The following is a 24,378-nucleotide window of genomic DNA, read 5'->3' as shown; positions in this document are numbered from 1 at the left end:
GTAATAAAATCCATACCAATCAGAGACCAAGGCTGTTCGGGGACAGGCAGAGGATGAAGAAAACCAGCGGGCTTCTGGCGAGGAGTCTTATCCCGGGCACAGATAGTGCAGGCTCGCACAAAGTCCCCAACATCCGTCTCCAGAGTCGGCCACCAATAGAAGCGGGAGATGAGTTGCACAGATTTCTTGATGCCCGCATGACCTGCGAGATGGGAGGAGTGACCCCATTTGAGGATTCCGAGGCGTTGGCGTGGAGAAACAAAGGTCTTTCCTGGAGGAGTCTGCCTGATGGAGGCAGGAGAAGTGGAGATCAGGCAGTCAGGTGGAATGATGTGTTGCGGAGGGAGATCAACTTCTGAGGCATCCGAGGAACGAGAGAGAGCATCGGCCCTTATGTTCTTATCGGCAGGACGAAAGTGAATCTCAAAATTAAATCGGGCAAAGAACAGAGACCACCGGGCCTGGCGAGGATTCAGCCGTTGGGCAGACTGGAGGTAGGAGAGGTTCTTGTGGTCGGTGTAGATAATAACAGGAAATCTTGATCCCTCCAGCAGATGCCTCCATTCCTCAAGTGCTAATTTAATGGCTAGAAGCTCTCGATCCCCGATGGAGTAGTTCCTCTCCGCTGGAGAGAAGGTCCTAGAGAAAAAACCACAAGTGACAGCATGCCCGGAAGAATTTTTTTGTAGAAGAACAGCTCCAGCTCCCACTGAGGAGGCATCAACCTCCAATAGGAAGGGTTTGGAAGGGTCAGGTCTGGAGAGCACGGGAGCCGAAGAAAAGGCAGACTTGAGTCGTTTAAAGGCGTCTTCTGCTTGAGGAGGCCAGGACTTGGGATCAGCATTTTTTTTGGTTAAAGCCACGATAGGAGCCACAATGGTAGAAAAATGTGGAATAAATTGCCTGTAATAATTGGCGAACCCCAAAAAGCGTTGGATAGCACGGAGTCCGGAGGGGCGTGGCCAATCTAAGACGGCAGAGAGTTTGTCTGGATCCATCTGTAGTCCCTGGCCAGAGACCAAATATCCTAGAAAAGGAAGAGATTGGCATTCAAACAGACATTTCTCAATTTTGGCATAGAGTTGGTTGTCACGAAGTCTCTGAAGAACCATACGGACATGCTGGCGGTGTTCTTCTAGATTGGCAGAAAAAATTAGGATATCGTCCAGATATACAACAACACAGGAGTATAACAGATCACGAAAAATTTCATTGACAAAGTCTTGGAAGACGGCAGGGGCATTGCACAGTCCAAAGGGCATGACCAGATACTCAAAGTGTCCATCTCTGGTGTTAAATGCCGTTTTCCACTCGTCCCCCTCTCTGATGCGGATGAGGTTATAGGCGCCTCTTAAGTCCAATTTAGTGAAGATGTGGGCACCTTGGAGGCGATCAAAGAGTTCAGAGATGAGGGGTAAGGGGTAGCGGTTCTTAACCGTGATTTTATTAAGACCGCGGTAGTCAATGCAAGGACGTAGGGAGCCATCTTTTTTGGACACAAAGAAAAATCCGGCTCCGGCAGGAGAGGAGGATTTACGGATAAAGCCCTTTTTTAGATTCTCCTGGACGTATTCGGACATGGCAAGAGTCTCTGGGGCAGAGAGAGGATAAATTCTGCCCCGGGGTGGAGTAGTGCCCGGGAGGAGGTCGATAGGGCAATCATAAGGCCTGTGAGGAGGTAGAGTCTCAGCTTGTTTTTTGCAGAAAACATCCGCGAAGTCCATATAGGCCTTAGGGAGACCGGTTACTGGAGGAACCACAGAGTTACGGCAAGGGTTACTGGGAACCGGTTTTAGACAGTTCTTGGAACAAGAGGACCCCCAACTCTTGATCTCCCCAGTGGACCAATCCAGGGTTGGGGAATGAAGTTGAAGCCAGGGAAGTCCAAGGAGAATTTCTGAGGTGCAATTGGGGAGGACCAAAAGTTCAATCCTCTCATGATGAGATCCGATGCTCATAAGAAGGGGCTCCGTGCGGAAACGTATGGTACAGTCCAATCTTTCATTATTTACACAATTGATGTAGAGGGGTCTGGCGAGACTGGTCACCGGGATGTTGAACCTGTAGACGAGAGAGGCCAAAATAAAATTTCCTGCAGATCCAGAGTCCAAGAAGGCCACCGTAGAGAAGGAGAAGGCAGAGGCAGACATCCGCACAGGCACAGTAAGACGTGGAGAAGCAGAGTAGACATCAAGGACTGTCTCACCTTTGTGCGGAGTCAGCGTACGTCTTTCCAGGCGGGGAGGACGGATAGGACAATCCCTCAGGAAGTGTTCGGTACTAGCACAGTACAGGCAGAGGTTCCCCATACGGCGTCGTGTCCTCTCTTGAGGTGTCAGGCGAGACCGGTCGACCTGCATAGCCTCCACGGCGGGAGGCACAGGAACAGATTGCAGGGGACCAGAGGAGAGAGGAGCCGAGGAGACGAAACGCCTCGTGCGAACAGAGTCCATATCTTGGCGGAGTTCCTGACGCCTTTCAGAAAAACGCATGTCAATGCGAGTGGCTAGGTGAATAAGTTCATGTAGATTAGCAGGAATTTCTCGTGCGGCCAGAACATCTTTAATGTTGCTGGATAGGCCTTTTTTGAAGGTCGCGCAGAGGGCCTCATTATTCCAGGACAATTCTGAAGCAAGTGTACGGAACTGTACGGCATACTCGCCAACGGAAGAATTACCCTGGACCAGGTTCAACAGGGCAGTCTCAGCAGAAGAGGCTCGGGCAGGTTCCTCAAAGACACTTCGGATTTCCGAGAAGAAGGAGTGTACAGAGGCAGTGACGGGGTCATTGCGGTCCCAGAGCGGTGTGGCCCATGACAGGGCTTTTCCGGACAGAAGACTGACTACGAAAGCCACCTTAGACCTTTCAGTGGGAAACATGTCCGACATCATCTCCAGATGCAGGGAACATTGGGAAAGAAAGCCACGGCAAAACTTAGAGTCCCCATCAAATTTATCCGGCAAGGATAAGCGTATCCCAGGAGCGGCCACTCGCTGCGGAGGAGGTGCAGGAGCTGGCGGAGGAGATGACTGCTGAAGCTGTGGTAGTAACTGTTGTAGCATAACGGTCAGTTGAGACAGCTGTTGGCCTTGTTGCGCTATCTGTTGTGACTGCTGGGCGACCACCGTGGTGAGGTCAGCGACAACTGGCAGAGGAACTTCAGCGGGATCCATGGCCGGATCTACTGTCACGATGCCGGCTGGCAGGTAGTGGATCCTCTGTGCCAGAGAGGGATTGGCGTGGACCGTGCTAGTGGACCGGTTCTAAGCCACTACTGGTATTCACCAGAGCCCGCCGCAAAGCGGGATGGTCTTGCTGCGGCGGTAGTGACCAGGTCGTATCCACTAGCAACGGCTCACCTCTCTGGCTGCTGAAGATAGGCGCGGTACAAGGGAGTAGGCAGAAGCAAGGTCGGACGTAGCAGAAGGTCGGGGCAGGCAGCAAGGATCGTAGTCAGGGGCAACGGCAGAAGGTCTGGAAACACAGGCAAGGAACACACAAGGAACGCTTTCACTGGCACTAAGGCAACAAGATCCGGCAAGGGAGTGCAAGGGAAGTGAGGTAATATAGGGAAGTGCACAGGTGATTACCCTAATTGGAACCACTGCGCCAATCAGCGGCGCAGTGGCCCTTTAAATCGCAGAGACCCGGCGCGCGCGCGCCCTAGGGAGCGGGGCCGCGCGCGCCGGGACAGAACAGACGGGGAGCGAGTCAGGTAGGGGAGCCGGGGTGCGCATCGCGAGTGGGCGCTACCCGCATCGCGAATCGCATCCCGGCTGGCAGCGGGATCGCAGCGCCCCGGGTCAGAGGACGTGACCGGAGCGCTGCAGCGGAGAGAGTGAAGCGAGCGCTCCGGGGAGGAGCGGGGACCCGGAGCGCTCGGCGTAACACAAGTTTTTCAAAAATTAACTATGTAGTAATAATTTTAAAATGGACTACGGGTAGTCAGGTATTTATTAACTGCGAAAGTCGCAACTGCGCAAAAAAAAGTCGCAACAGCGTTAAAAATTGACTAAATTTACTCCAGCTCAAACATGGAGCAGAAAAAGCTACTACCAAAGTAAAAAAGGAAAAATTGCTTACGTGAAAGAAAATTATCAACAGGCTGAAAGCAGTTGATAAATACGTCACACATAAGCCAAAAAAAAGTAAGGAAAAAACTACTAAAAAAAAGAATACATAAGCAAACATTGATAAATGTCCCTCAATGTCTTCTGATTACTGCAGGCAAGCTCCAAGTATCTTCCTCTGACACATGACACAGCATAAAACTAGAGAGGAAAGGGTTACAGAGTAGAGAGTACTGATTGGCTGACTGCCCAGGCTTGCTCCTGTGAGGGAGACAGACTGACACGCCCCCTCCAGCCTGCACAATGAAAAAGTAACTCACCAGCAGATAAATGGTCATATCTCTGGATATATAGGTCCGAGATACATACAAATTATATGCACATGATCAGGATTGGGTCCTGAGTAAAATGTTTTCTTTTTTTTTTTTGCACTATGACAGGTACGCTTTAAGTATTGCAAGATAGGGACTCCATTTAACTCCCATTTTGGTGATAATCTGTGACACGGCACTCTGAGAAGCATATCTAGGAACTTGACAGGCAGGTTGGTACTGGTCCAACCAGAGGCCAATAAAGAATTTCAGTGAAAGACAGCAAGGCCTTTGTTTAGCATTATCTTTGCTCAAAGAAATATACTCTCCATCTTGTAGTCTATAATTCTGTATGTAGAGAAATCTTCACAGCACGGCAGGTTCAGGAACAACTTAGTTGCAGACAGGACCAGTAACATGTGGTCTATACGTAGGTGGTATGTTTGACATGAGTAGTACCTACACTCACTAACCATCAGAATAAGCAAAGCTGAGGAACAAGGCACCTGGCAAAGGCCAGGCCTCAACAAACTAGAACAGGCTTAGGTCTATCTTTTTTTCCCCTGGAAATGTGTTTAGACTTGGAACTGGTTCCTGCAGCATTTGCCAAGAGTCAACATGTGACTAAATTTTTGTTCATCTATACATTAAAATCCGATGCAAAAACATTAACTCCCTGCATGCTGTAAACCCAAGTTTATGCATAATATGGCAGACAAATACAGAAAATATAGATACTGATGGCCAAAGTCCAGCTACCCAGCTATTCTACAGGGAAACTGATGGAAAAGCTGTGCTGGGCCACCACACCACGGACACTAACAGTAGACCATTGGCAAATTTACATAGCAACAATTCTTGTATCTAGCACAGATCAGCAGTGGGGGTCCAAAGATTATGAGCCAGGAGACTTTCTGCTATTCTTAGGAATGTACATGTGTACTTCGTGAAAGTGTGTATGTACAGCATTTGTATATGTACATATATGTATGTAGTATGATTTATATATATCTCCATATATACTGTATATGCACATGTGAACTGCTGCTGTTCTTATTCCTATTTGGGATCTGGACATAGGCCATTAAAAGCAATAAAAATTTGGTAACAAAATCTCTGAGCAGCTTATGCGTCTTATAAATCTCTTTAATTTTTTTTCTCAGTTTCTCAGTGGCAGCCTATATATATTTTTTTTTTTTTTTTTTTTTTTTTTTTTTTATTTATATATATATTTTTTTACTTGTAGTACAGAGATAAGATGATCTTTTTCATAGAAGCAACTGTAATAGCAATTTCAGAAGCTGGATACTAAATCTAGCAATGGGCAACAGGAGATAAAGTTGCCAACACTGTTTTGTGAGTCTGCACGATTTTCTTAATGTTACTGAAACCGTCTCAAAAAAGGGACAGGGCTTAAAAATAAGGAGGAGCTTAAAGTAATGTGTCTCTTACTGCAAACAGAAAGGTCACAGCAAAGAAAAAGATAGTAGCACCCCAAAAAATGATTATAGGACTGATAACTTTCACAAGAAATTATAAGTGCAAGCCTTCAGAGCAAATTGGCCCCTTCATCAGGAAAGTTTACCAATGTAAGACGTGTTCTTTTCTCCGCCCTTCATTTGTAAACTTGCCTGATAAAGGGTTCTCTGTGTTCCGAAAGCTTGCACATATCATTTAGCTGGTTAGCGAAAGTTCAGTCATGTAATTGTTGACACTAAAGTATTTTACATGACTTAAATAGCACCAGGGAAAGGCCCCCTCTTGCCACCAGTTGTCTTCTGGTCAGACAAGGGTTTATGAGAAGGAGGGAGAAGCCGGTTTGATCTAGTGCAACACACAAAAAGGAGTTCCCTACATATTTCTCAGTTTTAATTGTAATACAAGACACAAGAGAAGCAATGGAGAAGATGCGATTAAGAGAGGAATTGCTGAGATTGCTTTTTATCTTTTTTTGTGTGCATTTTGTCTGTATAGAGAAGGCATGTTATGTTATAGTTTTTCAGCCATTTGTCTGATATGCTAACAGTATTGTTTTCATCATGAAAGCTACCTGATCACATAAACATTCTTTAAAGGAGTAGTCCAGTGGTGAACCCAGTGGTAAACAACTTATCCCCTATCCTAAGGATAGGGGATAAGTTTGAGATCGCGGGGGGTCCGACCGCTGGGGCCCCCTGCGATTTCTTGTACGGAGCCCCGACAGCCCGCGGGAAGGGGACTTGTCGACTTCCGCACGAAGCGGCGGCCGACACGCCCCCTCAATACAACTCTATGGCAGAGTCGAAGCGCTGCCTTCGGCAATCTCCGGCTCTGCCATAGAGATGTATTGAGGGGGCGTGTCGGCCGCCGCTTCGTGTGGTGGTCGACACCCGCTATCTGGCCGGAGAGCCTGGCCCCCGTACAGAGAGATCGCAGGAGGCCCCAGCGGTCGGACCCCCCGCGATCTCAAACTTATCCCCTATCCTTAGGATAGGGGATACGCTTTTCACCACTGAACTACTTCTTTAAGAACAACAAAGTAAAACTTAAAAGTAATCATTTAGCTGATACAGTAAGGCTATGTATACACAGATTCCCCCCCCCCCCCCCCCCACACACACACACACACACACACACTGTTTTTGGCCATAAACACACCTCAAAGGCTCAATAATAATAATAATGCAGCCTACTAATTGCACAGACATGGTATGTATCACCAGCCTGCTGTTGGTTCTCATGTATGCCTTGTGTAAAGCTGAGTGCCGTACACACTGTGTTACCCCCCACTGCCCCTGGCTTCCTGATCTCCACACCTGCCTCACTGATTTTAGACAGAATAACATAGGAGCTGTCATCACTCCAGCCATGCAACCAGAGAAGGTAATAAGGCCTTGTGAGAGCGGGGCTTTGTAGCTGTCACTCATGCTTTGCTAAGAAGTGCGAGCTGAGAAATGTAATAAATCCTGCGCTTGAGCCCTGGCCAATTGATTGTTCTGCCTATTCCTGTTATCATGTCTGCCCACATTATCACATTACAGCTTACTGTGAAAGCCTGTGCTAGGAGATCTGCGGCCATCCATAAGTCAACTCAGAAACTTGTATGAAATGTGCTGACCCATCACACTGATCCACCCAATAATCCAATGATGTGTCTCGGTAAAAAACTGTTTATAACTATTGACTGACTACTGACTGTTGATAATAAATAGGGAGTTTCTAAACTTTAATGTTTCTAGCAAAGTGTTCAGAAGCATACTTAATCTTGAAAGTTGCAAACATTTACAGTGACCCCCCCCGACCTACGATGGCCCCGACATACGATCATTTCAACATAAGCATGTTGAAGGCAGCATCAACATCCGATGCTTTTGTATGTCGGGGCCATCGCATAAACAGCTATCCGGCAGCGCAAACTGCTTCAGCTAGCGCCAGATAGCCGTTTAAGGTGCCCCGTGTGGTCTGCTGATGATCACTTACCTGTCCTCGGGGCTCCGGTGCGTCCTCTTCGGGATCCCTGCATCGTCGGCGCTCTCCATCGTCGTCATCACGTCGCTGCGCACACCGTCCCGTCATCCAATAGGAGCGGCGTGCGTAGCGACGTGATGGCGGCGACGGAGAGCCAGGAGGCCAGGGAAGCAGAGGCCTTGCCGGAGCGTCGGGGATGCGGCGACATCGATGGAGGGCGACATCCAGGGCAGCGGTGACGAGCGGCGACGGTCCGGAGTGGCGGGGACACATGAGTATAACCTCCAATACCAGTGGTCTTCAACCTGCGGACCTCCAGATGTTGCAAAACTACAACTCCCAGCATGCCTGGACAGCCGTTGGCTGTCCGGGCATGCTAGGTGTTGTAGTTTTGCAACATCTGGAGGTCCGCAGGTTGTAGACCACTGTCCTATACTTTTCATTGCACGGATCCCTCAACATTGTTTCAACAAACGATGGTCCATTTGGAACGGATTACCATCGTATGTTGAAGGACCACTGTATAAAGACTTTTTGCCACACTTCATAAAGGTATGGTCATACGTAGCGCATCTGTTGCATATTTCATGCTGCAGATACACTAGAGTCAGCCTCCTACTTTGCCCATGTGCCCTGGTTTGTCTGCTCGTAGCAGCAGTACGCCGCTAGGAGCAGACACAGACATCTCGGCAGCTTGGCCTAGCAGAGGGAGCTGCCGCAATGTCTGAGTACACTGCACATACGCGACTCGCAGCTCAGTCTGTGTATGCTCAAAGCAGTGTATTGCTGCTACAAGCTGAAAAGCTGGGTTTCTGTTTTAAGTATTTTTTTATATTTTTTGGGGAAAACTGCCACTGCAATTTTTGAGCCAAAGCCAGAAGCGTATACTTATACTTCTCCTTCCTGCTGGATCCACTTCTGTCTTTGGCTCAAAAATTGCAGTGGCAGTTTTTCAATAAAACTGCCTTGTGAAAACCTGGGAATTTATGATTGATGGCCTGTCCACACTTTGTGGGGGGCACATATAAGATGCTGGGCAGCCAGCCTGCTGGAATAGTATGGGCATCACTAATAGGTTGTAAGCCAGCATGATGCACTACACGCTATCAAGTAACTGGCACCCTGTGTATGCCTTATCTATGTGCAACTATTATACTAAGCTACCCCCCTCATGAATAGCAGGTATGTATGTGGCTGTTCATCACCTGTGCAACCTCCTTTTATATAGCTTACAAACAGGGCCGGTGCAAGGATTTCTGGCTACACAAGCAAAGCTCCATTTTGGTTGACCACAGTTTTAGGTCCGGTTGTAAAAGCGCATACGGCGCAAAAATGAGCCGACCGGACCGAACGTTTCACTCCGGTCGGCTCATTGAAATGAATGGCATACGGGAGTGCATACGGTGACATACGGGAGCGCGAGCTTTTAGCTCCCCCCTGCCATATGCGCTCCCGTATGGGACAAAACGTAGTGTGAACCCAGCCTTACACAGTAATAACTCTGAGTACAGATAATGTATAGATGTGACCTGCAGTCCTATGTAACACCACAGATAACAGTGATAACTCTCTGAGTACAGATAATGTAGTAGATGTGACCTGCAGTCCTATGTAACACCACAGATAACACAGTAATAATTCTGAGTACAGATAATGCAGTAGATGTTACCTGCAGTCCTATGTAACACTACAGATAACATAGTAATAACTCTGAGTACAGATAATGCAGATGTGACCTGCAGTCCTATGTAACACTACAGATAACACAGTGATAACTCTCTGAGTTCAGATAATGTAGATGTGACCTGCAGTCCTATGTAACACCACGGATAACACAGTGATAACTCTCTGAGTACAGATGATGTAGTAGATGTAACCTGCAGTCCTATGTAACACTACAGATAACACAGTGATAACTCTCTGAGTACAGATAATGTAGTAGATGTGTCCTGCAGTCCTATGTAACACCACAGATAACACAGTGATAACTCTCTAAGTACAAATAATGTAGTAGATGTGTCCTGCAGTCCTATGTAACACCATAGATAATACAGTGATAACTCTCTAAGTACATATAATGTAGTAGCTGTCACCTGCAGTCCTATGTAACACCACAGATACTCCCATATGGTAACCTGCTGATGGTGGTGCTACTGTTGGGGGGAGGGTGTTGCTGATGGATGATGAGGGTGCTACTGACCCCCCACCCCTCCGTATTAGCAACCCCATCATCCCTTGGCAGCACCATCCTCCTGGCAGCAAGCAAAAAGAGCCCTGATCTTCTTTTAGCTCTACAAAAAAAACCTCCCCCAAAGCCTAGAGCCACCCTCCCCCAAAGCCTAGAGCCCCCCCCCCCCCCCCCCCCCCAGCACCCCGTTTCTCCCTGGCACGGGCTTACCAGGATCAGGTGTTAGGTAGGTGAAAGGGGTGTAAAGTAGGTGGATGGGTGCCTTACCAGCCTCAGAAGGAACCAGGACGTCCGGTGGTCTGGAGGCCAGTCCTGCAGGCAGCAGACAGGCGGTGGCCATTACAGCAGTCCCTTCTGCTATGCACGCTCCACTTCACGTCTGACGTCACTGGGGCGTGACGTCGGGTCATCTCCGAGCAAGCCTCTGCGGTACTAGGCCGCAGGGAATGCCTGAAGAAATTACGTCTCTCCGGGTCTTATATGCGGCGCCGGAGGGTAATTTAAAAAAGAATCTATGTTAGACAGGTGCGCGGGCGGTGGGGAGTTTGTCAAGCACGGGCGCACATGGGTTATGATGTAACCATGACCGGGGGGTGAAGCTGAGGACCGCTGATGACGGGGGGGGGGGGGGTATTGGCTGCGGAGCTACGCCACTGCACAGACTTGAAGCCGTGAAGTCTGCAGGCCTGCTCATGATGCGCAGCGGGCGGCGCAACACAGTTTAAAAAAAAGAAAAATTCCTTGATTTTTCCGCCCCCTGCTCCGTGCGCCCCTAAGCGACCGCATGGTCTGCTTAATGCAAGCACCGGGCCTGCTTACAAAGAGGCAGCAGTCGGCACAACCTTGCTGTTACTGTGGTGTGTAGGGGCAGTCTGGCTGCTCCTGGAGGGTGAGTTATAAATGGGCCGGTGTTGGTGGTGCTCAATCACAATGAAATGCAGGCAATTGAACAACAAAAAGGAGAAGAAAGCGAGAGGCCACTCACCAGGTCTGTGCTCCAAGGTAATTCTTTTATTTAATTTTCATTTCAGTGCTTTAAAATAGACAGCAAGGCGAGGTCGGACACCTGGATGGCGTTGCATTGCAATGCCATCCAGGCGTCCGACCTCACCTTGCTGGCTATTTTAACGCACTGAAATGAAAATAAAATAAAAGAATTACCTTGGAGCATGGACCTGGTGAGTGGTCTCTCGCTTTCTTCTCCTTTTGTCCTTTTATATAGCATTATGACTTATCTGCATCATGTTGGGAATAGGTGTCCAACCTGCCCTGTGATTATTAAATAATTTTTGTCCCATTTTTTGTGATTTATTATTCCATAATGTTAGTGTAGAGTCTCGCATGAGACTGAGGACCCTTGACGCGGGTTGCGAACTTGCATATTTTGGCCAAAATATCAACTAATACCTTATGTTTATCAGGTCTTGTACATATTTGTTATCATGTGGTCTGGCCTGGTCATGCTGGGGGAGCCTGGGGTGCCAATGTGGGGTGCACATATAAGATGCTAGGCAGCCCACCTGATCGAATAGTATAGGCATCACTAATAGGTTGTAAGCCAGCATGGTGCACTACACGCTATCATGTAACTGGATCCCTGTCTATGCCTTATCCCTTTGCAAGTATTATACTAAGCTACCCCCGTCATGAATAGTAGGCGTGTGAGTGGTTGTTCATCAGTATTTAGCACCTGTGCGACCTCCCCTTACATAAAATTGTGGCTGATCTGTATCATGGTGGGAATAGGTGCCCAAACTTACCACTAATCAGCAAATATGGCCTTTTTTCTGTGATCACTATCCACAAAATAGGCCAACAATTGCTGATTGGCGGGGTGAATGGGGCTGGAAGCCATGTGCCATTCTTTGCATGGGCGCTGACCTGCAGTTACCCAGTGCCACCACTATACAATGTCATCACTAAATAGCGCAGTTTTCTGTCTCTCTGATTGGATTATAATGTTGAGTGATGATGTTGATGATTCGACTTGTTCTTACTCTCCTGAGGCATTATCCAATATTATCAGATCTATCTTCTCTGTAGGGTGTAATGAAGAAGACACTGATGCCTGTAAAGTCCTCCCAGAAGAAAGGGGAGCAGAGCAGTCAGCATAACCACTTAGTATAATAATGCTGACATGTCGCTTTTCCGTATTCCCTCTGCTGCTGATTAACTCTACTAGTTAGGGTATGCCTGCGCATAGTAAGCAATTGCTTGTTTTCACGTCAGCAAATCCAGGATGCACAAAATAAGATATGAACTGTGTAAGCAAATGCATAAATGGAACGTGAGAGGTGTTTGTGGGAAGCAGTGAAGTCACGGTGCATCCTTCACCAAAGTAGCTTCTGCCAGCATATTTGGATGTGTTCTTAGGTGCCCTTCTGTAACAATCATACTCAGTGGGTCATTCCTTTCCAAGTAAAACTATAAATCTGAAAAAGTCTTGTCAGGATACAGTAATTCTATTTATTCCTGAAGAGATGAAGAAGTCGTCATTGAGCAGCCCCTGACGCAGCGGTCCTAAAGCATTTCGGAATATTAATACAATCATTTGTCATCCCTTTAGCCAAAAGATTAATGTGTAAGCATTTGGGTGGATGACACAAGTTATCAGTTTCAATTTGTCCCCTTCAGCGCACATGCACAAGAAGGCTTGGAATGCTGCTCATCTCTTGGCATTTTCTCGCTTGCGAGTTCTGTCTGACAGCAGAAAGCCTGGGTTGTTATGCATTATGTGATATAAAGCCACTCCAGCAACCCAACACCAACCCACATACTGTACAAATGAGAAGCTGTTGTTTTAACCAAATCATTTCTCGTCATTCTGCTTGGCTATACAGTGGTCCCTCAACATATGATGGTAATCCGTTCCAAACGGACCATCGTTTGTTGAAACAATCGTATGTTGAGGGATCCGTGCAATGTAAAGTATAGGACAGTGGTCTACAACCTGCGGACCTCCAGATGTTGCAAAACTACAACACCCAGCATCCCCGGACAGCCGTTGGCTGTCCGGGCATGCTGGGTGTTGTAGTTTTGCAACATCTGGAGGTCCGCAGGTTGTAGACCACTGTTAGAGGAAGTTGTACTCACCTGTCCCCGCCGCTCCGGACCGTCACCACTCGCCACCGCTGCCCGGGATGTTGCTGTCCATCGCTGCCGCCGCGTCCCCGAGGGTTCCCCGACGCTCCGGTAAGGCCTCTGCTTCCCGGGCATCCTCGCTCTCCATCGCCGCCATCACGTCGCTACGCACGCCGCTCCTATTGGATGACGGGACGGCGTGCGCAGCGACGTGATGACGACGATGGAGAGCACCGATGATGCAGGGATCTTGAAGAGGACGCGCCAGAGCCCCGAGGACAGGTAGGAGACATCACCGGAGCTCACGGGGCACCGTAAACGGCTATCCGGTGGCAGCTGAAGCAGTCTGCGCTGCCGGCTAGCCGTTTATGCGATGGCTCCGACATAAAAAAGCATCGTATGTTGATGCTGACTTCAACATGCGATGGCCTCTGAGAGTGTAGCAGGGGTTAACAATCATATGTAAGGCATACCTATATTTGTAGATTTGTTTGCTGTATTGTAAGAACATTTTGATATTTTTTTATACCATCCTAAGTGTCAGACAGGTGTGGCCTGGGGTCTGCTATTCCCCTGAGGTCACAACGACTCTCTCCGCTGACATCACGTGGTGGCCCTGTGTAGCTTGCCTCTGCATGTACCATCAATGGGTATTACGGTGCACGCGCAATGAATCTGTGAGTATTACTCAACCTCTCAGACTCACCGTGTGTGCAACGTAATACCCACTGACAGCGCTTGTTTGATCTCATAGGGAAAACACTTTGCATGCCAGTCTTTAGCAAATGTGTACTGGAGTATGTTGCTTAAATTTGTCACATCTGTGGCTGTCTGTGCACCATAGCTAGGAGCTTAAAGTAAGCACGAAGGGAAGAGAAAAACCTGAAATTTCTGCGCAATCCACCAAACCATATGTGACCCGATTAATCACAGATATCTTTATTTAATAGCCAATTACAGAATGAGTTTCAGGTTTTTGGAACCCCTTGGTCAGGTGAACTGGCATGATACACATTGGTTATTGAATAACTATATCTGCGATGAATTGGATCATGTATGGTTTGGTATATCTCGCAGAAAAGCCTGGTTTTCTTTTCCCTTAGTGATGACTTTGTGGATCTCTTGGCTGGAAAGCCCAACGCCGATCCCTGGAAGGCTGCACCATCTATTTCACGCATACAAAGTGGTTGTGTTTACACAACCCTACAAGGTGAGCAAGTTACCCTTAGGGGGTTTTTGTTCACAGTGGCTCTATCTCCTTTTCATTTTTCTAGACAACGTAGCCAGGAGCTGGCAAAGATTTCAGCTTTATCTGGTGTAAAACAATTTCCCATTTGTCTTACTTTTAATTATTGCAATAGAAAATGAAATGGAGTATATTGTACTTCCTTAGTAGGCGTACAATGGGTTAAAACTAATACCAGTTTACAACCTGCTGCAAGTTAATCTCATTATTACAGTGGGTGAAGAATTTGAAAGATAGAGCTAAAAGATGGGCCTACATAAACATGATCTAGACAAACATGGGCAATGACAAGTATAAAAAATTTAGGAAAAAACATAAATCGACAAAGCAGTGTAGCCAAACAAAACAAATCTAGCCACTTATTATAAAATTTTGTAGACATGAAAAATAAAGCTGCGAGGTGCTTTGTTGTATCTATTTATCAGAAAGCTGAGAGATAACAAACGGGTCATATACGACGCTCCGGCATATAAGATGCACCTAATTTTATAGGATGAAAATCTAGAAAATAAAGATTCTGAACCAAATACAATGTAAAGTATAGGACAGTGATCTTCAACCTGCGGACCTTCAGATGTTGCAAAGCTACAACTCCTAGCATGCCCGGACAGCCGTTGGCTGTCCAGGCATGCTGGGAGTTGTAGTTTTGCAACATCTGGAGGTCCGCAGGTTGAAGACCACTGGTATAGGAGGTAATACTTACGTGTCCCCGCCGCTCCAGACACGTCACCGCTGCCCTGGATGTCGCTCCATCGCTGTCTCCGTCGCTCCGGAACGTCTCTGCTGCCGGGTATCCTCGCTCTCCGTCGCCGCCATCACGTCGCTACGCACGCCGACGCACGTGCGCGCAGACGTGATGACAACGAAGGAGCGCGCCGGCAATGCAGGGGATCCCGACACGGAGCAGACACCGAGGAGGCAGGTAAGGTCCCTCCTGGTGTCCTGTAAGCTGTTCGGGACACTGCGATTTAACCGTGGCGGTCCCGAACAGCCCGACTGAACGCCCGGGTTAGTGTTATTTTCGCTTCAGACGTGGCGGTCAGCTTTGATCGCCGAATCTGAAGGGTTAATACAGGGCAACACCGCGATCGGTGATGTCCTGTATTAGCCGCGGGTTCCGGCCGTTAATGGCCTCAGGGACCGCCGCGATAGGACAGGTATTCGCCGCATGCGACACACCAAGTTTTCCCCCCCAGTTTTGGGGAAGAAAAAGTGCGTCTTATACTGCGAAAAATACGGTAGTTACCTTTTGGAGTTGTCAATCTGACCAGCTAGTCTACATAGTTATGCAATATATTGTATGTTATGCAGTAGATTTTAAACATGTATGTGAGTAAGTGAAAGGAGGGGAAAGATGTTAAAAGACAAAACGCTCCAGACCACCATGAAGGAGTTCACAAAACTGGACGGGAATTTGTTTATATGGCATGATTTGAAAAATTGCATTGCTTTTTTTAATCACATATAATAGTCACAAACAGCTTATTAATATGTGTTGTTTTTTTTAGGTGGCCTGGATAACTGGCTTTTTGGATTAGGTCAGCTGTGCTTCAAAGGGATCAAACTGTATCTGTAATGCACCGATGGTATACAAGATGGTATACAATACATTGCAAGTCTGGGTTTTGCTAATGCTGCATTGCAGTAAAGGATTACTGAATGAAATAGAGAGAATAGATTGAAGCTTGTTGTTGTAGTTTCACTACAAGCCGTAATCTGGCCACATTCCATTCACTGGAAGACTTGGCATATGAAAGGATATACGGATGCTTCTCTGTTGAGTTTGGCAAGTACATCAATTCCCTCATACAGTTTTTTCCTAAAGCACTTTGTTTTAGAAATCAAGTCATTTGAGAACACTCACTAGGGTCGTTCACTTCATGTTACTTTACCCTGTTGAAACGCTCTGCTTTTTTTCAATCTTTAAAAAGAAAAAGTATTTTTCTAGCAGGAAACAATAACAAACGTTTAAGGAACAACAAAACAATTTTTTGTTTTCATTATATCTATTTAAAATTGATCTTTTTTTTTTTTTAGAGGTGGTAATGTAAATTACAAGTTCACAAAAAAAAAAAATCTGGTACGTGTCCTGTAATATCCTGTTGCCGTTGATGTATGCTGTACAAAAATAATGTAACAGAATTTTGAAAGTGTAGTCAAATGTGACAGTACCAGGCTCACGGCTGCATGACAATTGTTTCCTTATCCTAGTCCAACTAACAGATTGATAGGAAGAAAATAAAAAAAGAGGAGGATGCCTCATGTAATGCTGTTAACCTGTGTTTAGACCCACCAGATGAGAACTACAAAGACGAGTGGACTTTCAACCGATGATTAAGGGTCCAGTTTGATCCGAAACACGTTGGATATTGTTCCTGTGTACTTCCATGTGATCCATAATAAAGAGTTCTTGTTTTATTTTTCATACTGAGCTGGACATCTCTTCTTGTTGTGCTACTCTACTGGGCCTGGAAGCACTGCCGGCCAGTCTGTGCGCAAGTGAATGGATTTAGCAGTGGAGAGCTGTCGGCACCTTTCCTTCTCAGATATAGTACTTAAGGTAATGTCTATCACCCTCAAGGCTGAGGTAATGAGGAGAGTCAGATGCTATCTTCAAGGAGTGCCAACCTGGTATCCAGTTTAAGAAACCGGCTGGATATGTGCATACAAAGAGAAACACAAGTACTATACTGGCACTGCTCAAAGGAATTCTTCCATCAACTTCAGAATGTATCTTCAGTCAAGTTTATTGACAAATAAGGTTATAGACAAAATTATTACGCATCTTGGGGGAGTAATCTTCCTTCATCAGAGTGCATACACTTCACAGCAAACAGAGAGCATATGAATATACAGAAAAGGTACCAATTCAACCCAATGGAAGGGTGGAACATGCCAGTAAAATGAATGATTATACATGTAAGAAAAAATCCAATAAACCTTATAGGGTAAGCAAAGGTATATATGCAGTATGCACTAGCAGAAATGATATGAATAAAATACCATACAGTCAAGTGTATAAAATCTTATAATGAGGTTTGAATGGTAAACAAGTAAATAAAAATCACAAGATAGTTGACATGGGTAATTGGGCCTGGAGCACATTCACAGGGTCAAAGTTCAGTCAGTGGATGGCATTATTGTAACCATGGAATTGCAGTCAGAGAGAGCAGTGGTAATATTAGCATACTCAGCCAATGAGAGTATCAAAAGATGAAAACGCTAAACAATAGATAAATTACCATATCAGGTGTCATCTCTGATCACATGGTGGAAACTATCCAATGAATGATTTGGTTGTGTGCCCACACAGAGGCATGGAGCTGTCAACACTGATGACATTGGATATACAGCCTAATGAAGCCAGTCTCTGTGTCTAGATCATAGAAGATACCATACAAAAAAAAAATAACCATTGTGACCAAAACCAGACATAAAACACATGATTGATCCCTTTTTTCTGGGCTTGTGTAATGGAACAGCTTAAATTAAAAAGGTGTTTGGAGGGACTGAACCACTTTTCCAAGTGACACTCACAAGAAGGACTACTACTTGTCAGGACTGGGCAGGGAAGGAGTGCACCCTATTCTTGCCCACACCCTCTATCCCTGCCTACTTGCGTACCTGTCCTAAATAACAGGTCCAAAACCACGGAGACAGTCACTTAAATAAGCGAGGGAATGTCAAAAACACCTGTGTGTAGTTAAGGCTCACTATACCCCTTGTTACATTCGTTAAGGGGTGTAGTTTCCAAAATGGGGTCACATGTGGGTGTTTTTTGTTTTTGTGTGTTTATGCCAGAACCGCTGTAACGATCAACCACCCCTGTGCAAATCACCTCAAATGTACATGGCGCTCTTACTCCTGAGCCTTGTTGTGCGCCGCGCAGAGCATTTTACGTCCACATATGGGGTATTTCCGTACTCAAGAAAGTGTGTTACAAATTTTTCTTACAATAACATGCAGGAGTAGACCCCAACTTTACCTTTTCATAAGGGGTAAAAGGAGAAAAAGACCCCCAAAATTTGTAGTGCAATTTCTCCCGAGTACGGAAATACCCCATATGTGGCCCTAAACTGTTTCCTTGAAATACGACAGGGCTCCGAAGTGAGAGAGCGCCATGTGTATTTGAGGACTAAATTAGGGATTGCATAGGGGTGGACATAGGGGTATTCTACGTCAGTGATTCCCAAACAGGGTGCCTCCAGCTGTTGCAAAACTCCCAGCATACCTGGGCAGTCAATGGCTGTCCGACAATACTGGGAGTTGTTGTTTTGCAACAGCTGGAGGCTCCGTTTTGGTAACAGTGCCGTACCAGATGTTTTCATTTTTATTGGGAGGGGGGAGGGGACTGTGTAGGGGTATGTGTATATGTAGTGTTTTACTCTTTGGTAAAGGGGTTCACAGCCAGTTTCCCGCTGGGAGTTTGAGCTGCAGAGGAAAATTTGCTGCATCTCAAACTTGCAGTGAGAAACTCACATGGGGGGGGGGGGGGTGCAAACCACCAGCTGCAAAACTAAAACTCTCAGCATGCAGTGACAACAGAAGGGCACGCTGGGACTTGTAGTTATGCAACAGCTGAAGGCATACTACTACAACTTCCAGCATGCCCTTTGGCTGTCCGAGCATACTGGGGTTTGCAGTTAGGCACACTGGACACTGGTTGCAAAACACTGAGTTTGTTGCTTAAAGGGGTAATCCAGTGGAAAACTTTTTTTTTAAAATCAACTGGTGCCAGAAAGTTAAACAGATTTGTAAATTACTTCTATTAAAAAATCTTAATCCTTCCAGTACTTATTAGCTGCTGAATACTACAGAGGAAATTCTTTTCTTTTTGGAACACAGTGCTCTCTGCTGACATCATGAACACAGTGCTCTCTGCTGACATCTCTGTCCATTTTAAGAACTGTTCAGAGTAGGAGAAAATCCCCATAGAAAACATATGCTGCTCTGGACAGTTCCTAAAATGGACAGAGATGTCAGCAGAGAGCACTGTGGTCATGATGTCAGCAGAGAGCACTGTGTTCCAAAAAGAAAATAATTTCCTCTGTAGTATTCAGCAGCTAATAAGTACTGGAAGGATTAAGATTTTTTTAATACAAGTAATTCACAAATCTGTTTAACTTTCTGGCACCAGTTGATAAAAAAAAAAAAAAGTTTTCCACCGTAGTACGCCTTTAACTCAGTGTTTCCCAACACGTGTGCCTCAAGCTGTTGTAAAACTACAACTCCCAGCATGCCCAATCAGCCGAAGGGCATGCTGGGAGTTGTAGTTTTGCAACAACTGGATTAGAACAGTTTGGAGACCACTGCACAGTGGCTTCCAAACTGTGGCCCTCCAGATGTTGCAAAACTACAACTCCCAGCATGCATGGAAAGCCAAAGGCTGTCTGGGCATGCTTGGAGTTGTAGTTTTGAAACTCCTAGAAGCAGCAGTGAAGATCACTTTACAGCGATCTTAACTGCTGCCTCTGATGCCGACACTGACGCTGCCTCCTCCACTTGCCTGCGCCAGTCCCCGGTCCCCGCTGCCTGCGCCGGTCCTCAGGTAAGTGCCGCCGGTCCTCCCCACCACATTGGCCCCTGCAGCTCTCGGGGTCATGTTCCCCTGCTCTGCCTGGACTTCTAGGGGTGGAACGAGCGAGGTATCTGAACTTTCACCCCCCCCCCCCCCCCAGTCAGCTGAGATACTAATTGGTCCACAGGGACCAATCACAGTGATTGCTGACCAGGACCATTCAAAGAGGGTCCTGGGGGGGCTTGCAGAAGTTGTCTCCCGCAGGTAACAGCAGGACTTCTGCCTGTTAACATGTGCGATTCCGCGCATTGCCGGGTTAACTGAATAACTTATATAAACGTCAGGATGTGCGAACTACCTGCAAATCCTGACATTTATATAAGTCATTCTGCGGGAAGGGGTTAAGCCGAATCTATCAAACAGGGTGTGCCACTGTGATACATTTGGCATACCTTCCGTAGGTTTCATCTACTTTTATGACTTTTTCATTCAACAGATATAATAAATCTCCCCCGTAGTTTTTGAAGCAGTGTCACAATTTCATCATAGAAATGCTGTTCTTTGTATTATGTACCTCTGTATACAGCAGAAGGGCTATGCACCAATATGTGTTAACAACAGGAAGGCTGCAAGCCCCTGGAGCATGAACTACTTGGTATTTTTGTACTATTGTGTTGTTGGTATAATATTATTTCTATCACTTTTGTGTAGAAATGTACTTTTTTTCCATTCAGATTCCAAAAAATGTGTAAGTTACATAAGCTTCTGATAAACTATTTTAGTCTATAAGGTTTGTTGGAGCCCAGTGTTATTGTATTTTCTGTATACTGCTGTACAAGTACAGTTTACATTAATAATATATTATAATGAAAAATACTAAGCTGCAAACTATCCCTATACATTTATCTCTGCCGAATCCCAGTTCCCTGTTTGTCTTTACTTATCTGCGCTGTGCGCACTTTACTGTCCCAGTGTACCAGACCTCATTCATCACAGGTACCAGCCTGCAGTCATTTATCACAACTCGTTCTATGCGTCAGAGATAACATAATACATTGACTCATCAAAGGGTCAGTATAAAATAGGAAAAAGTAAGAGAAAGTTTATAAAAAGAGGTTTTGCTTAAAACAGAGTAAATGAAAAGGAATACGTGTTTGCACATACAATGCACTATAGAAAATAATGTGTAGATCCATATATAAACATAACAACATGTCAAAAAGAGGGATACATTGTTGAAACAGATCAAAAGGTATTTTGAAAACAAAAACAGCAGAAAGAAACTTGTGCACACCCAAATAATACTAATATAATGTCTTTCTCTAGTAAGAACAGCAAAGGTTTCAGCACCTTTCCATTCTCATCTGCTAGACACCATATGCACATTCATTTGCAGATAGTACTCCAAGATAGCAGTCCCGTTGATATACCGGTATATAGTGCTACAAATAGTAAAGATTTGATATAACAATCACTTGAAAGGCAAAAAGACAGAGCACTGACCAGTTAATCTTGAAAAAGGATCAACTTTATTCCAAATGTGGGTACATCGTGGGCGGGGGAGCGGACTGCCGGGGACGACTTCGGGTAACGGACCATATCACGCTTCAGCGCTTCTTCAGGCCCTACAAAGTATTTGGTCGCCTACAAACAAGAAAAATTTCTGGCTCTCACAGACCTGTAACTTCTTTAAGAGTCTCCTCTGTCTTCCACTCCTGTATTGTGTTACCTGTATTAATAGCACCTGTCTGAACTTATTATTAGTGTTGAGCGGCATAGGCCATATTCGAATTCGCGAATATTCGCGAATATTTGGACGAATATTCGTCATATATTCGCGAATATTCGCATATTCGTTATATCCTCGTTTTATTTTCGCATATGCGATAATACGCGTACGCGAAAATTAACGCTTGTGAAATTTCGCATATGCGAAACTTAGCATATGCTAATTTTCGCATATGCGAATTTTCGCACGCCAGTCTCACACAGTAGTATTACAGCCTTCTTTACACCACACAAGCTGGAAGCAGAGAGGGGTGATCACTGTGATGTGTACTGTGAAGAAAAAATAAAATAACAAACGAATATTCGTAATTACGAATATATAGCGCTATATTCGCGAAATTCGCGAATTCGCGAATATGCGATATTCGCGAATAATATTCGAATTGCGAATATTCGCGAGCAACACTACTTATTATCAGTATAAAAGACACCTGTCCACAACCTCAAACAGTCACACTCCAAACTCCACTATGGCCAAGACCAAAGAGCTGTCAAAGCACACCAGAAACAAAATTGTAGACCTGCACCAGGCTGGGAAGACTGAATCTGCAATAGGCAAGCACCCTGTGGTTTTAAAATGATCACAAGAACAGTGAGCAAAAATCCCAGAACCACACGGGGGGACCTAGTGAATGACCTACAGAGAGCTGGGACCAAAGTAACAAAGGCTACCATCAGTAACACACTACAGCGCCAGGGACCCAAATCATGCAGTGCCAGATGTGTCCCCCTGCTTAAGCCAGTACGTCTGGGCCCGTCTGAAGTTTGCTAGAGAGCATTTGGATGATCCAGAAGAGGATTTGGAGAATGTCATATGGTCTGTTGAAACCAAGGTAGAACTTATTGGTAAAAACTCAACTCATCGTGTTTGGAGGAGAAAGAATGCTGAGTTGCATCCAAAGAACACCATACCTACTGTGAAGCATGGGGATGGAAACATCATGCTTTGGGGCTGTTTTTCTGCAAAGGGATCAGGACGACTGATCTGTGTAAAGGAAAGAATGAATGGGGCCATGTATCGTGAGATTTTGAGGGAAAACCTCCTTCCATCAGCAAGGGCATTGAAGATAAAACGTGGCTGGGTCTTTCAGCATGACAATGATCCCAAACACAACGCCCGGGTAATGAAAGAGTCCCTTCGTAAGAAGCATTTCAAGGTCCTGGAGTGGCCTAGCCAGCCTCCAGATCTCAACCCCATAGAAAACGTTTCGAGATCTGCATGGAGGAATGGGTCAAAATACCAGACACAGTGTGTGAAAACCTTGTGAAGACTTACAGAAAACATTTGACCTCTGTCATTGCCAACAAAGGGTATATAAGAAAGTATTGAGATGAACTTTTGTTATTGACCAAATACCAATTTTCCACCATAATTTGCAAATAAAATTCTCATTATGTCTCTCATAGTTGAGGTATACCTATGATGAAAATTACAGGCCTCTCATCTTTTTAAGTGGGAGAACTTAAGGATAACTTCTGATAGGAGTCTATATGTTCTCCCTATGTTAGCATGGGTTTCCTCCGGGTACTCCTGTTTTAATAAAAAATCATGAATACATTTATTGTTGCCTCCTTGGCAACTTTTACATTTAACTACAAGATTAGCTCATGCATCAAGAATTAGTGTCCACATATTTAGAGTTGGATAAGATTGTTTGTACGTTGTTACAGCCAAAGTCTGTAAGTCTGTATGAGAGGATTTTAATACTATTTTATATATATACTATTTTATATTTAATACTTTTTTGCCCCTCTGTACGTTTCAATGCTCCAAACTCATTCACATTTATTTCATGAGCTTCTGAACAAGTTAATGAGAATCTGAACAAATATCATTTGGGAAGGTCAAAAATCATTATTCATATGAGTCTTCTGCGTTAATAAAAACAAATCTAAATCACTTTCTTGATATATTTTAAATATATGATACAATGCTCTGGTTGGTATTTCCCAATATATCTAAAACAATAAAGCAGCCATTACTCTGTATTTTAACACTCAGCACGGATTACATGAATTACGATTGGGCAACCATTCAACCACAAGAACTTGGATTTGCTACTTGCATAGTGAGCCAACTTGGAGTACTCCATAAAACATGCAGGCTTGTCTAATGGTGTTATGTCTATTAACTAAAAAGTACTTTTATAACATTTAGTATGCTACTGTTTTAACGCTTAGAAGACACAATAAGTTAACTCTGCAAATAGCATACCCTCCTTTCTATAGTTGGATGTTTCTATAGTACATGGTAATATAGCTCATTAAATTAAAGGGGTAATCCACCCCTAGACATCTTATCCCCTATCCAAAGGATAGGGGATAAGATGTCTGATCGCGGGGGTCCCGCTGCTGGGGCCGTCACGCCCCCTCCCGTAGACTTGCATTGAGGGGATGGGTCGTGACGTCACACGGGGGCGGAGTTGTGACGTCACGGACTTCCGTTACGGTGGTTGGGACCCAGACCCTCCAGCGATTCCGGAGCAGAAACAGGAGGGGGCCGCATGCTATATTGCGGGGGTCCCCATCGGCGGGACCCCCGCGATCAGACATCTTATCCCCTATCCAAAGGATAGGGGATAAGATGTCTGATCTGATGTCTAGGGGTGGAGTATGCCTTTAAGCTACAATGTTAAAGCAAAACTTTTTTAGAAGATCTTGCAGTCTATAGTTGTTGTGCTGTGGCAACCCTTCAGAAACATACCTGCTGAAACAATGTGGAAGTCTTT

At 45.4% G+C, this 24,378-nt stretch overlaps 1 protein-coding gene and 1 long non-coding RNA gene across 4 annotated transcripts in view; one reads left to right on the top strand and one right to left on the bottom strand.

The window, feature by feature from the left end:
- Window positions 1-17,629, top strand: part of LOC130361699 (uncharacterized) — a 56,805-nt gene extending 39,176 nt beyond the window's left edge. Inside the window, exons 2-3 of the long non-coding RNA XR_008891117.1 lie at window positions 4,511-4,614; window positions 16,631-17,629. This is a non-coding gene — a long non-coding RNA (uncharacterized LOC130361699). The remainder of the gene's footprint in view (window positions 1-4,510; window positions 4,615-16,630) is intronic.
- Window positions 1-24,378, bottom strand: part of KCNAB1 (potassium voltage-gated channel subfamily A regulatory beta subunit 1) — a 424,457-nt gene that overhangs the window by 32,766 nt on the left and 367,313 nt on the right. The window lies entirely within an intron of this gene.

This window comes from Hyla sarda, chromosome 3, assembly GCF_029499605.1.
Source record: "Hyla sarda isolate aHylSar1 chromosome 3, aHylSar1.hap1, whole genome shotgun sequence".
NCBI classification, from domain to species: Eukaryota; Metazoa; Chordata; class Amphibia; order Anura; family Hylidae; genus Hyla; species Hyla sarda.
Note: the sequence above shows the minus strand (reverse complement) of the source record. Positions and strands in the feature narration are given on the sequence as shown.